This window comes from Zingiber officinale, chromosome 7A (assembly GCF_018446385.1).
Source record: "Zingiber officinale cultivar Zhangliang chromosome 7A, Zo_v1.1, whole genome shotgun sequence".
NCBI classification, from domain to species: domain Eukaryota; kingdom Viridiplantae; phylum Streptophyta; class Magnoliopsida; order Zingiberales; family Zingiberaceae; genus Zingiber; species Zingiber officinale.
The window spans coordinates 172464-187686 of NC_055998.1; positions in this window are offsets into that span (position 1 = coordinate 172464).

The window sequence follows — 15223 nt, forward strand, 5'->3', positions numbered from 1 at the left end:
TTGATTATAAATATCATATAAATAAATTCTAACATTATATATAATATTAACTGGATCAGGGGAAGAAGAATTTTTAATTGGAATTAAAGCATCATATTATAAAGTTAACATTTCTTGTAAAACTTCTAATTTAAATCTAGGATCTAAAGCAAATGCAATTAAATAAATTTCAGGAATTAAATAAAAATATTTTTCCCATTTAGTTTTCATAGCTAAGATGCAAGGAGATAAAGATTCATTATTAATATGTTCATTTAAAACTAATACTATATTAGAAAAATTTTCTAAAACTAATTGAGCAGTGGGATAATAAACACCGGAAAGTTGTTCGGTTGCATCATTAAATACTTTTAAAATTTCACAAATACTACAACAAATATTCCATTGTTGTGAAAATAAATATATATTAGTATTAGTGTTTTGTGCAAAAAATGAACATAATAATTCTTTATATTGAAATGAATCTTGTAATAATTGGTATGTTGAATTCCAACGTGTTGGTACATCACGTGGAAATTTTTTAGGTCTCATTCCATTAATTTTACAAAACCTACCCCATTGTTTCATTATAGATGGATGAGACCATAAATAAGAAATTGCAATTCTAATTGGTTTAATATAACTTTCTAAATTTTTTAAACCATCTTGAACACATAAATTTAAAACATGGCATACACAACGAATATGAAAAAATAAACCTCCAATAATAGTGATCCGGCGGTAAGAATGGGGGGCCCACCCTCTGAAGGGTCCCAGCCTAAGGACGGATGGAAGGCTGGTCAAGCGGGTAATGGTCCGAGCGGAGCTAGAGATAACCCATCCATGGGCTTGGGTTTCCGACGCCAAGGCAGGAGGATCGAAGGGCCGAGCGGGATCCCGATCGGTTGGGACCGAAGGGCCGAGCGGGATCCCGATCGGCTGGGACCGAAGGGCCGAGCGGGTTGCCCGTTCGGCCAAGATAAGGGCGAGGGTATAAAGGTAGCCGAGCGGCCTATGCGCTTGTCTCGGGATATGGGATGTCAGAGAAGGCATGTCTGATGATTAGGCCGTACACAAGATTGCACGATGGAAGATCTCGCCGTCACATCAGGGAGAGGTGGATACAGTAGCAGTATGGCCTCATATATGCTCTTCTGACAGGCCCATACTTGGGTATGGTCTAAAGCAGATGACTGCTTCGATTGGCGTGCCCGGGCTCTTTCGATGGTTCTATATAAGGCCTCCATTTCTTCACCGGAGGTACGCACATCTGGATCTCTGAAGCCACTTCATCTATTTCCTCGCCTGACTTGAGCGTCGGTGAGCTGTCGCCGGGACACCCCTCCCGGCTCGGTTTTGTTGCAGGTTCGCCGGAGCACCTGAGGATCTAGTAGGGAGCGCCACATCCCCAGCGTTCGTTGACCCCTGGTTCGGACAGGATCAATTTGGCGCCGTCTGTGGGAACGCACCTGCATCCGAACAGAGACAATGGACGAGGCTGGAAGGATACACAATGTGGCACTCTCACAAGAAGAGTTGGACGCTCTGGTCGAGATGAGGGCCGCCAAACTTGTGGAGCAGAAACAGAAAGAGGCAGCTGAGCGGCGGGAGCAACAAGCAACATCTGCGTCGGGTGGCCGAGCGGAAGCACCTCAAGCCACCATCGCGTTCCATCGGGCCTTATTCCGCACCCCTGAAGCCGCACCAGCTCGAAGAGATAGAGGCTCTTCTTCAGACGAAATGCCAAGGCGGGATGACAGAAAAGGGAAAGCCCCCCGGGCGGACTCATATCCCGAGCGGATCAATCGCCAATTCTCGGAGGCTATTCTACGAGACCCTCTACCCAAGCACTACGTGCCTCCGACGATCGGCGAGTACAACGGAACAACAGACCCGGATGATCATCTGGGTAAGTTTGATAACACAGCTACACTCCATCAATATACAGATGGAGTAAAGTGCCGCGTCTTCCTTACAACTCTCTCGGGATCGACTCAACGGTGGTTTCGGAGGCTGCCGGACGGATCCATCACTAGCTTTAAGGACTTCCGAACAGCCTTCCTCCACCACTTCGCTAGCAGTCGGCGTTATCAGAAGACAAGTGTCAGCTTGTTTGCCATCAAGCAAGAGTCGAGAGAATCGCTTCGAGCCTACATCCAGCGATTCAACCAAGTGGCGATGGATATCCCAACGGCCACATCGGAGACGATGATGAATGCCTTCACGCAGGGCCTTGTGGATGGGGACTTCTTCCGGCTCATCCGAAAGCCGCCCGAGATTATGATCATATGCTACATCGGACCAACGAATACATAAACGTGGAAGAAGCACAAGCCGCCCGGAAAAAGGAAACTACCGAGCGGGCACCTATTCATGCCGAGCGGAAGCAGCCGCCGCTCAGCACCACCTAGAGGACCTAGAGCCAAGCAACCCGATCCCCATCGCACGTACAAGAAGTGGCTGCCGCTCGCCAAGCCAAAGAAGAGGTGGACCCTATGTTCTGCTCCTTCCAGACGGATCGCACAACACGAAGGATTGTCAAGTCTTCCCTTCGTGGCCAATCCGTTCCCGGGAAGGTCGAACGACGGTCACCTCCCACCGACAGGAGCCAAAGGACTCATGAAGCCGACCGGACCCGCACCGAGCGGCACCACCGGCAGGCGCCCGACCGGCACAGGAGAATCGCCAGGCGTCCGAGAACGGTCCCGACCGTCCGCTCGGGAAGAGGAGAATAGGAGCAATATTGCGAGGCGAGATCAACGTTATTGCTGGTGGGCCGGCCGAGGAGATTCCAACCGAGCAAGAAAGTCACAGCCTCGGATCCACGCAGTCGGTTGCGGCCAAGAGCGGGCAAGTGGGCGGAAATCACTTTCGGGCCGGGGACTTAGAAGGTCGAAGTGCCCCACGACGCCCGCTCATTAATAATAGCAAATTACACTATTCATCGCATATTTGTTGACACAGGAGTTGGTCAACATCATATTCAAGAAGGCGTTTGACCAAATTGATCGAGTAGCTTCCCATGACAACCCGCTCTGGGTTTCACAGATATGAGTTGTTGACAGATCCGGTGGCTACCTTCTTGGGAGAGGAACCGCTCGGAGGACCAGACAATAAATTTTGTGGTGGTCGATTCTCCTCGTCCTACAATGTCATTTTGGGCCGACCGGCCGAGCAATCGTCTCAACCTTCCACCAGATGAAGTTCCCGTCGAAGACAAGGTGGGAGAGGTACAGGGAGATCGGTTAGCAACTCGGCGGTGTTACATAGAGATGGTCCGGCAGAATCCAACTCCGCTCGGAAGGCGCCTCGAATCGAGGTAAATGCTATCACTAAAAAGCCACCCGCTTTAATTTATGAGGAAAAGAGGAGGTGCAGATTCATCCGACCCGATCGGAGGCCACGACTTTTGTTGCCTCGATCCGGAGGAGAGGCGAAGGAGGAGGCGATCCAATGCCTTGAAATCATGATGTATTAAATGCGTCGACACATGAATTGCACGGAATCTCGCCGAGCATAGCACAACATGAGTTGCATGTCCGACCGGACGCGCGATAAAGCAGAGAAAAGAGATTTCGGTGAGCGAACTCCATCATCAGCGGAGGTCGAGCGACAGGCCGCCATATCGAAATCTGTTCAGGTTGGTTGGCTAACGTAGTATTAGTCTCAAGCCGGGCAACAAGTCTGTATTGATTTTGGGACTTAAACAAAGCATGCCCCAAGATTTTTATCCCCGCCTTGGATAGATCAATTGGTGGACTCTGCTGCGAATTAATTTGTATGCTCGACACCTACCAAGGGTATCATCAGGGCCGCTCGAGAAGATCAAGAAAAAGTAAGCTTCGAAGGCACATATTGCTATAATGTGATGCCGTTCGGATTGAAGAATGCCGGGGCCACCTATCAACGCTTGATGAACAAGGTGTTCAAGGAGCAGATCGGGCGTAATCTGGAAGTCTATGTGGACGACATTCTTATCAAATCCGTCCGAGCGGCCGATCTCTTCAAGGACATGGAAGAAACCTTCCGAACGCTACGCAAATATGGAGTCAAGTTAAATCCCCAAAAATGCTTGTTCGGAGCAAAAGGGGGGCGTTTCTTGGGATATATAGTGACCGAGCGGGGAATTGAAGCCAATCCCAGCAAGGTGAAAGCTCTGCAAGACATGCCGCCTCCCAGAAATACAAGGGAAGTGCAACGGTTGACCGGTCGGATAACCGCTTTGTCCAGATTCATCTCCAAAACCGCCGACCGGAGCTTACCATTCTTCAAGATCCTGCGCAAGGCTACTAAGTTCCAGTGGGATGAAGAATGTGACCGAGCATTTGAAGAATTGAAAACATATCTAAATTCTCTGCCTGTACTTGCCAAGCCGATCAGGGGTGAGTCACTTTATATGTATCTGTCGTCAACTGAGCATGCTGTAGGCTCGGCACTTGTGAGGGCGAGCGGCGAAGAGCAGCCGGTGTATTTTCTAAGTCACATCTTGAAGGATGCTGAATCTCGTTACACCGGGCTCGAGAAGTTGGCCTTTGCTTTAGTTCTAGCCGCTCGGCGCCTTCGACCATATTTCTTGGCTCACACCATCATCGTTCAGACGAATAGTCCACTAGGAAGAGTGCTGTTGAATCCAGAAGCGTCCGGACGGCTCATCAAGTGGACGACAGAACTAAGTGAATTTGACATCCAATATTAGCCCCGCTCGGCGATCAAAGCGCAATCCTTGGCTGATTTTGTGACCGAAGTGCAGAAGCCAGAGCTGGAAGCTATGTGGAGGATATATGTGGATGGGTCTTCCACTCGGCTCGGAAGTGGGATTGGAATACTGCTACTCTCACCCTAAGAAGAAAAGATGTACTTATCTATCCGGCTGGACTACAAAGCCACCAACAATGAAGCAGAGTATGAGGCTCTCATAGCCGGATTGCAGGCAGCACGGCATGTAGGAGCCGGTCGGGTGACACTCTATTCGGATTCACAGTTGGTCGCTCAGCAACTTTCTGGTACCTTTGAAATCAACAGCGTTCGGCTTAAGCTCTACGCTAAAGCCTTTGAAAAACTCAAAGCCACTTTCCGGAAGGTCCTTATTCAAAAGATTCCCCGAACGGAGAACCAGGCAGCCGATGAGTTGGCCAAACTAGCAAGTTCTATAACGTCGGTCGCCATTCAGCAACCAATTGAAAAAGTACTGCTGGTGGCGCACGTCGACCGGATGGAAGGCCTCACATTTCCAAGCGACTGGAGGACACCCATCATAGAGTTCCTCCGCTCGGGAGCCACACCGGCCGATCGGGAAGAAGCCCAGCTGCTCAGGAGGAGGGCCGGTCGGTTCACACTCATCGGTGATCAGCTCTACAAGAAGGCTTTCTCTCGCCCGTTGCTGAAGTGTGTGAGCTCGGAAGACTCGGCTTACATCCTCCAGGAGGTACATCAAGGATCGTGCGGAGGACATCCGGGCGGACGATCACTAGCCAAGAAGATTTTGCTAGCTGGATACTTTTGGCCAACCTTACAAATAGACGCCGCTCGGACAGTATCTACATGCCTTTCGTGCCAGAAGTATCACAACTTCTCGCACCGACCGGCAGAGGAGATGAAAGCATCAACCGTTTCATGTCCGTTCGATCAATGGGGAATGGATATTGTGGGTCCATTTCCGATGGCGACCGGGCAGAGGAAATTTTTGCTGGTGGCGGTCGATTATTTCTCCAAGTGGGTGGAAGCCGAGCCACTAGCTAGGATCACCGAACAGATGGTCAAAAAATTCATATGGCAACACATCATCTGTAGGTTCGGTATCCCTCGCCGATTGGTTTCCGACAATGGGCGGCAATTCACAGGGAAGGTGCTAGAGGATTGGTGCAAAAGCTATGGCATTGAACAACACTTCATGTCCGTGGCTTACCCCCAAAGCAACGGTCAAGCCGAAGTAGCCAACCGGGAAATTCTCCGTATTCTGCGCGCTCGGCTCGACCACGTGGGAGGAAGTTGGCCGGATGAAGTGCCGGGCGTTTTATGGGCCATCCGAACAACTCCTAAGGAAGGAACGGGCGTTACACCTTTTCACCTGGTATACGGCGGTGAAGCGGTCATTCCGATTGAAGTCGGCGTCGAGTCCGTCCGGGTCCAGTGTTATGATGAAGGCAACGCCGAGCGGAGGAATATGGAGCTGGATTTGGTTGACGAAGAGCGTGCCAAGACATCCGTTCGGCTGATGGCATACCGTCAACGGATGAAGCAAAACTACAACCGGCGTGTCATTCCCCGATCATTCCAAGTCGGCGACCTTGTCTGGAAGAAAGTCAAGCCGGTCGGCGACGTCGGCAAGCTTGAGGCTCCGTGGGCAGGTCCCTTCAAAATCATCGAAAAGCTCTGCTCGGGCGCGTATTATTTGGAGGATGAGGACGGCCGGCAGCTAGATAGGCCGTGGAGCGCAAACCACCTCCAGCCTTACCGGGCGGGATGAAAGGTGTATCACTGTAAATCATCCTGTGTATTTTTTTCGACTGAATACTTGAAATGCAGAAATGAAAAATCAAAAGAACAAATATAAGGCATCGTCATCAAGGAACGAAGGCCCCGCGCCGCTCAGCCGGAGGTAAATGGGTCGAGCCTAGCGCTCGAAGATCGAAGACCCAGTACCTTCCGGTCGGACGAAGCAGACCCTGAGCTGTTTTGCCAGGAGTACGTTCTCCAAGCTAGTTGAAAAGGGCATATGGATTATCCGAACCAAGCGCCCGAATAGTAAAGGCCTCCTAGCCGATTGGATTCGCAATCAAATGACCCGTGCCGTTCGGCCGGGCACAAAGACTGTCCAAGCGCGAGATAAGTTATGAAGGCCAAGGTCGCTCGACCTGGTAAGGAGTTAGCCTTCAAGGCCGTCTAGCCCAGACGTTAAACCGTAGAGCCGTGCCGACCGGCTATAAATAACCGCGCCGTCGAGCACCGACGTTAAAAATCGAGAGCCGCGCCGACCGGCTATAAATAACCGCGCCGTCGAGCACCGACGTTAAAAATCGAGAGACGAGCCGGCGATCCGCGCCGACGAGCACCGTCGTTAAAGATCGAGAGCCGCGCCAATCGGCTATAAACATCCGCGCCGACGAGCACCGTCGTTAAAGATCGAGAGCTGCGCCGATCGGCTATAAACATCCGCGCCGACGAGCCCCGTCGTTAAAGATCGAGAGCCGCGCCGATCGGCTATAAACATCCGCGCCGACGAGCCCCGTCGTTAAAGATCGAGAGCCGCGCCGATCGGCTATAAACATCCGCGCCGACGAGCCCCGTCGTTAAAGATCGAGAGCCGCGCCGATCGGCTATAAACATCCGCGCCGACGAGCCCCGTCGTTAAAGATCGAGAGCCGCGCCGACGAGCCCCGTCGTTAAAGATCGAGAGCCGCGCCGATCGGCTATAAATCCCCGAGCGGAAGACCGACGAGCACCGTCGTTAAAGATCGAGAGCCGCGCCGATCGGCTATAAACATCCGCGCCGACGAGCCCCGTCGTTAAAGATCGAGAGCCGCACCGATCGGCTATAAACATCCGCGCCGACGAGCCCCGTCGTTAAACATCGTGACTGATTAAGGCCGATCGGCCGTCGGTTTACCAACACTTCGCATTCACTAAAGGCAATTAGCATAGCCAAGCGCTAAACGATTCTGAGGAAACAAGTCAATTGATTAACCCGATCGGTCGTTTAGTAGGAAGCTAGGGGAGTCCAACTGATTCTACGAATAAGCAGCAACACACTAAAACGAGACAATGAAGGGCAAACAAAAAATGCAAGCAAAGGAACATAAGGAGGCCGAACGACACGTACAAAAATTTTTGCATCCGCTGAGCGGATGAAATACAGAAAGCACTTGAAAGAACTCGCCTCACTCCGGATCTTCAAAATTAAAGAAGGCGTCCGGGATATCATCAATCATGGCCGCCAGGTCGGAGGCGGGAATATGCATTCCCTCGGGAAGGTGGCCACCCTTCTTCAAGTACGTCATGGTGACCTTTGACCGCTTCGGCGAAAGTAGAAGAGACGTTGCCGCCGAATTTTGCGCCGAACCTCTCCGAGCGGAGGTATTCTTGGCGCGCTGCTGCTAGGCGGTTCGGCTCTCCCTCCTTATATTTTTTAAGTGCCGCTCTGGAAGCGGTTAAGGTATCCTGGACAGCCTTCAAGTCCACCTCGGCCTTTGTGCGTTCTGCCGAACGGTCCTCTCGCTCGGCGTTCAGCTGGGCCTCCAGATCCTTGGATCGCTGATCTAGCGCACGGACATCTACTTTCATCTTGTCCAAATCGGCTACCGCTCGCTTCTTCCGGGCAGTAGCGCGTTTGGCATCCGCTTCGCGCTTCTTGACTTGGCCCTCTAGCCGAGCCACCTCTGTAGCCAGGTCGACAGACTTCTTCCGTTCGGCCTCGAAGGCTTGTTCCTCTCGCTCAGCAGACGGACCTCCCGACACTTGGAGTTTTTCCAGGAGCTCCTCCAGCTCGGCTAGCCGATGGCTAGTGGCGATTTGCTCAGCCCAACGCTGTAAGGGAAATAATGAAATCAGGGACCAAACAGTAGCATGGTGCGGGAAGAAAAATGAATTTACCTGAGTGGCCTGCTGCATGTTGTTGTCGCCGAGCTGCTTGGGCGTCATGAGGGCCACTTGAATCTGCGCATCCTCAAAAAGCTTGGCGAGCGGACCCGTCAAGGTTATTTCGTGAACAGGGCTCGAGGGCCGATCGGCGGACAGTAAATATTCCTCCGATGGGAATCGGAGGGTAGTCTTGATGGTCGGATGGTCGGACGGCTTTAGCCGCCTGGCGAGAGGACTCCCCTATGGTGGAAGTTTCGCCCAACCGACGAGGCGACGACGAGTCCGGGAGGAGAGCCGGAAGGCTGTGCGGTAGGCGGCCACGGGGTCCCGATCTGTGATGGCGTGCGAGCAGGCGGTTACGCCGATCGGCGCCTGTGGTTGCCCCTCTTGGTTCGGCGGAAGGCTGGAGTCTCTTCGACGCTTTCGCCAAACCTCCAATGGTGGATCTCCGACCTGTGGGACGCCCACTCGGCAGGGGCCGAGGAAACAAGATCCGCCTCAACCTCCGTTGAAGCGGATGGGGCAGCTTCTGTTTCGGGGCTGCCGGGCGGCTGGGGATGAGACCCCGCTGGCGAGCTCTCTTTTGGTGGCCGCTTCAATTTCCACGGACTTTAATTTCAAATGAGCGGTAGCCTTGGAGCGCCACATGACTGCAGTAAAAGAAATTAAAATCAATTAGACAAAAGACTAAGAGAGTAAATAATCCTTACTCATGCGGAAGGGAGATTTGCGAACGGAGACAATCCGAAAATATACAACACCCCTTGAGAAGCAATCGTCGATCTTGTATCACCGACCGGATAACCGATTCGCCGCATGAAGATAAATTTGGGTTTGAACTTGCCGAGCTCCGAGTCATGCAATGATCCGCCATTTGGTTCGGAATGTTGGCCGCTCGGGAAGTCGGATATAGAAGAAAAACTCCTTCCAGTGTTTGTTGGAGGTCGGCATATTATCAAAAAAATCTAAAGCCTATTCTACTTTGGAAGATAAAAGTGCCCGGCTCGGATTGTTTAGGGTAGAAAAAGAAGTGGAATATTTTGGGGTCAAGAGGGATACTGTGCAGCTTAAAGAGGACGACCACCCCGCTCAGCAATCTAAAGGAATTCGGCACATAGTTACAAACCTCTAAAATAAAGGGATGGGTAGGAAATCTAAGGCCGCCCTGGAATTGGTCTAGAAAAAAACAAATGGTGTCGATCGGGGGGTCATGGGGCCGGTCAGTCGGGTCGGCTACAACTATTTCATAGTTATCGGGAATCCCATACGTCCGAACAAGGCGCCGAGCACCCTCCTCATCAAACCGACTTTCCATGGTCAGATACCAAGGGCCATGAACACCAATAGCGGGTTCGGAGGAGCTTGTCATCTCGAAGGAGCAAAAAGATAGCAAGGAATCGAAGGAATGGGAGCAAAAGAGGCAAAACAAGTTGGGAAGACCTTGTAAACGAAGGGAGGAGACTCACTGAGAAGGAAACGGACGGAAAAGATCACCGGGGAGAAGGTAGCAGCCAGAAAGTGGAACTGGATCGCCGGAGGCTGCAGCGGTAGAGGAGGTAGAAGGAGAAAGCACGAGCGAGCGTGCGGCAAAGGAGGAGAATTGAGGCTTTATACAGCCGGGATCAGTCGGCCTACGCCGTCCGATCCAGGTCACAACAGACAAGGACGCCATCGGGCCGTCCATTTTAAACGGGGGCGTCCCATCGTAAGTGACGCCGCCGCCACACAATGGTCGACACGTGGCGTTCTGTCACTAAGCGCAATTAATGCGCCCATACCGCTCACGCTTCGCCTTAATGAAGAGGATTTGCGTGATTTTCGAGAAGATTTAGACAAGCAAACATCCACGTTGAGCGACAAGACAACCATAACTAAGAGCCGAGCGGCTGAATTTGGCAGAAGGGTCGAACGGCCCCAGGGATATTATAAGCGACTGAAAGGCGGCGACCGCCCGCTCGGACACATAGTCCAGTCAGTCGGACTCACTGCCTCCTTCGACTAGACTTGAAGGGAAGGCAAGTGATCCGGCGGTAAGAATGGGGGGCCCACCCTCTGAAGGGTCCCAGCCTAAGGACGGATGGAAGGCTGGTCAAGCGGGTAATGGTCCGAGCGGAGCTAGAGATAACTCATCCATGGGCTTGGGTTTCCGACGCTAAGGCAGGAGGATCGAAGGGCCGAGCGGGATCCCAATCGGCTAGGACCGAAGGGCCGAGCGGGATCCCGATCGGCTGGGACCGAAGGGCCGAGCGGGTTGCCCGTTCGGCCAAGATAAGGGCGAGGGTACAAAGGTAGCCGAGCGGCCTATGCGCTTGTCTCGGGATATGGGATGTCAGAGAAGGCATGTCTGATGATTAGGCCGTACACAAGATTGTACGATGGAAGATCTCGCCGTCACATCAGGGAGAGGTGGATACAGTAGCAGTATGGCCTCATATATGCTCTTCTGACAGACCCATACTTGGGTATGGTCTAAAGCAGATGACTGCTTCGATTGGCGTGCCCGAGCTCTTTCGATGGTTCTATATAAGGCCTCCATTTCTTCACCGGAGGTACGCACGTCTGGATCTCTGAAGCCACTTCATCTATTTCCTCGCCTGACTTGAGCGTCGGAGGGCCGTCGCCGGGACACCCCTCCCGGCTCGGTTTTGTTGCAGGTTCGCCGGAGCACCTGAGGATCTAGTAGGGAGCGCCACATCCCCAGCGTTCGTTGACCCCTGGTTCGGACAGGATCAAATAGGTTGACAAACAAATTTTAGATCATCTATACAAGCGGTATTAGAACTAGCATTATCTAATGATATTGAAAATATTTTATGAGTTAAACCATATTCTTCTAAAATTAAACATAATAATTGTGCGATATTATGAGCATTATGTGATTCATCAAAAACTCTATAAGCTAATAATCTTTTTTGGAGGTTCCAAGAGTTATCGATCCAATGGCAAGTCACACCCATATACGAATGTGTTTGCCAGTGATCACTCCAAATATCGAAACATAAAGAAACTTTATTATCTAATTTACTAAATTCATCAATTAAATTCTTTTTTCCTTGTTTTACTAATTTTTTAATTGTACGAGTAAGTGTCGTCCTAGGAACACGTTTAGCATATGGATTAAGAGATTCTTTACAAAAATCTTCAAATGTGCATTTAGATCCAAAACTAAAAGAAAGATGTTCTACGGAAACAAATTTAGCTAATGATTCTCTTAATTTATTATCCGAATATAAAAATAAACCGGAATCGGTACTACCGCTAGTTGAAGAAAATCTTGATAATTGTGTTTGAGAACGGTCGAGTCCATATTCCGTCGGGTGCTTCGTTTCTACATGTCGTTTCAACGACCCATAGCCGCCGCCGGCTTGGAATTTGTAGGAAGCATTGCAGTGCTTACATTTTGCACGCATTTCTCCCGACGGAAGAGTGACCTTCTCAAAATGTTTAGTAAAAATAGAAGACTTTAGAGGAGGAAGTTCCCGAACCTTAGAAGTAATTGCATCGGTACTTCCTTGTGTTTCGGGTGTCGGATTCGGAAGATGCTCGATCTCATCATCGGTAGATTGAATGTTGGGGTCCTCCTCCCGCGGATTCATTATTTGCTTTCCCTTCCGAGCTCGAGATGATGCACCTCCGCGGCCTCCTTCCATTGTAATTGAAAACGAAAGCGCGTAGAGATTAGAGAATACGAAAATGAGATTAAGAGTAGAGAAGATGTGTGTGAAAAATGATGAAATGAGCTCTCTATTTATAGAGTTTTGATGGTAACGGACACTAAATCATAACCATTGATCAAAAAACGGTCAAATGATCCTAACCGTTGAAAAAAAATACCTAAAAAAACCCTCCCAACGGCTACGAACCGCCGGTTAACCGGCGGTTCAAGCCGTTTTAAAAAAAAAAAAAAAAAATTTTTGCGGCTGAACCGCCGGTTCAACCCGCCGGTTAACCGGCGGTTCGCCGGTTTTTACACCTAATGAACCGGAACCGGCCCGGCGAACCGGGTCAACGGGCAACCGGCCCGTTGACCCGGTTACGGGCCCGGCCCGGGGTCGGGTCTAGTTCGGCCAAAGGTATAGTATCTGAGCCAAGCGCTTGATGCCGAAGGCCCCGAGCCGTTCGGCCGGAGGTATAGTATCCGAGCCAAAGGCTCGATAATGAATGCCCCAAGCCGTTCGGCCGGAGGTATAGTATCTGAGCCAAGCGCTCGATGCCGAAGGCCCCGAGTTGTTCGGCCGGAGGTATAGTATCTGAGCCAAGCGCTCGATGCCGAAGGCCCCGAGCCGTTCGACCGGAGGTATAATATCCGAGCCAAGCGCTCGATAACGAAGGCCTCGAGCCGTTCGGCCGGAGGTATAATATCCGAGCCAAGCGCTCGATAACGAAGGCCCCGAGTCGTTTGGCCGGAGGTATAATATTCGAGTCAAACGCTGGACGAGGAAGACCCCGCGCCGTTCGGCCAAGAGTACAGTACCTGAGCCAAGCGCTCGACAAAGAAGACCCCGAGCCGTTCGGCCGGGAGTACGTTATCCGAGTTGGGTGAAAGGTGCGCTAAATGTAAATTTATATACATTTCGGTCGCCTATGCCCTTGTAATGCAGGAAGCAAAATTATAAAGATGGCTAATATCTTCGCCGACCGGCTATATTAAAGTTAGCCTTAAAAAGACCGTCGAGCTCCGACGTTAAATATCGAGAGACGAGCCGGCGTCTATAAACCCTCCGAGCGGAAGACCGTCGAGCTCCGACGTTAAATATCGAGAGACGAGCCGACGTCTATAAACGTCCGAGCGGAAGACTGTCGAGCTCCGACGTTAAATATCGAGAGACGAGCCGGCGTCTATAAACGTCCGAGCGGAAGACCGTCGAGCTCCGACGTTAAATATCGAGAGACGAGCCGGCGTCTATAAACGTCCGAGCGGAAGACCGTCGAGCTCCGACGTTAAATATCGAGAGACGAGCCGGCGTCTATCAACGTCCGAGCGGAAGACCGTTGAGCTCCGACGTTAAATATCGAGAGACGAGCCGGCGTATATAAACTCCCGAGTGGAAGACCGTCGAGCTCCGACGTTAAATATCGAGAGATGAGCCGGCGTCTATAAACGTCCGAGCGGAAGACCGTCGAGCTCCGACGTTAAATATCGAGAGACGAGCCGGCGTCTATAAACATCCGAGCGGAAGACCGTTGAGCTCCGACGTTAAATATTGAGAGACGAGCCGGCGTCTATAAACTCCCGAGCGGAAGACCGTCGAGCTCCGACGTTAAATATCGAGAGACGAGCCGGCGTCTATAAACGTCCGAGCGGAAGACCGTCGAGCTCCGACGTTAAATATCGAGAGACGAGCCGGCATCTATAAACGTCCGAGCGGAAGACCGTCGAGCTCCGACGTTAAATATCGAGAGACGAGCCGGCGTCTATAAACGTCCGAGCGGAAGACCGTCGAGCTCCGATGTTAAAAATCGAGAGACGAACCGGCGTCTATAAAACCCCCGAGCGGATAGCCATCCACGTGATACATTTTAGCAGTAAGAGCCGACCGACGACAGAGCCTGTTATTTAAGGCCAAAATACGGCCGAGCGGCTCGCTTAGCAAAAATATATGGAAAACCCCTTTAAGGTAAGGTGCAAAGCAAAAGATGGTTAATAAGAATTAAAGATGTGAGCACGTGAACGAGTGACGTTCGCGCGCCGAGCGGCTACGCAGTCGCATGGCGAAAGACGTTTTTTGAAGACAATCGACTTTAGTCCATGTTAGAGTATGAAGCCGAGCGGAGGAGTTTTAAAGAACACTTTAAACATGACGAAAGAAAATTTTCTTACCAAAACAAAAGTTACAGGAACGGAAAGATGATCTATTTACGTCAAACACTGGACAAACAGAAGAAGTTACAGCAAAAATAAGTTTTGCCGAACGGCGAGGATACAAAAAAGTTGATAAAAAACACTCCTCACGCGTCAAAATCAAAAAGAGCATCAGGAATGACGCCCATCACGGTAGCCAGATCCTCTGGGGGGATGGTCAGCTCGGCGGGAAGGTGACCTTTAGTCTTCAAGTAATCCACCGCCGCCTTAATCGCCTCTTCGAAAGTGAGGGAAATCTTGTCAGTGAATTTCTCTCCGAAGTCGTCCGAGCGGACAAATGCCTTCCTCACTTCGTCAGAGCGAGCCGACTCCCCCTCCTGATACTCTTTGAGCGCGGCTCGGGAAGCATCGTTGGTGGCATGGAGATCCTTCAAGTCTCTTTCAAATTTAAGCAGATCGGCCGAGCGGCTCTCCTTCTCGGTGGCCAGAAGGGCATCTAGATCCTTGATGTGTTGCTCTAGCCCTCTGATCTCCACCTTCATTAGGTCCATGTCATCGATGGCCTTGCGCTTCCGAGTGGTCACCGTCTTAATCTCTTTATCCCGTTGTTTGACCACAGCTTCAAGCCGAGCGACCTCGCTCGCCAGATCGGAAGCACGTTTCCGTTCGACTTCCAAAAGCTTTTTGCTCTTCTCCAAAGCAGCCGTGGATTGCCCTTGGTTTGCCTCCGAAAGTTTGAGTTTTTTCATTTCTTCCTCCAGCTCAGCCAGTCGATTGATGACTGCGATCTGCTCTACCCAACTCTGCGAATAAAGGCAGTTAAGTTAAAAACTAAAATAAAAAATATCAGTAAAGCAGAAAGGC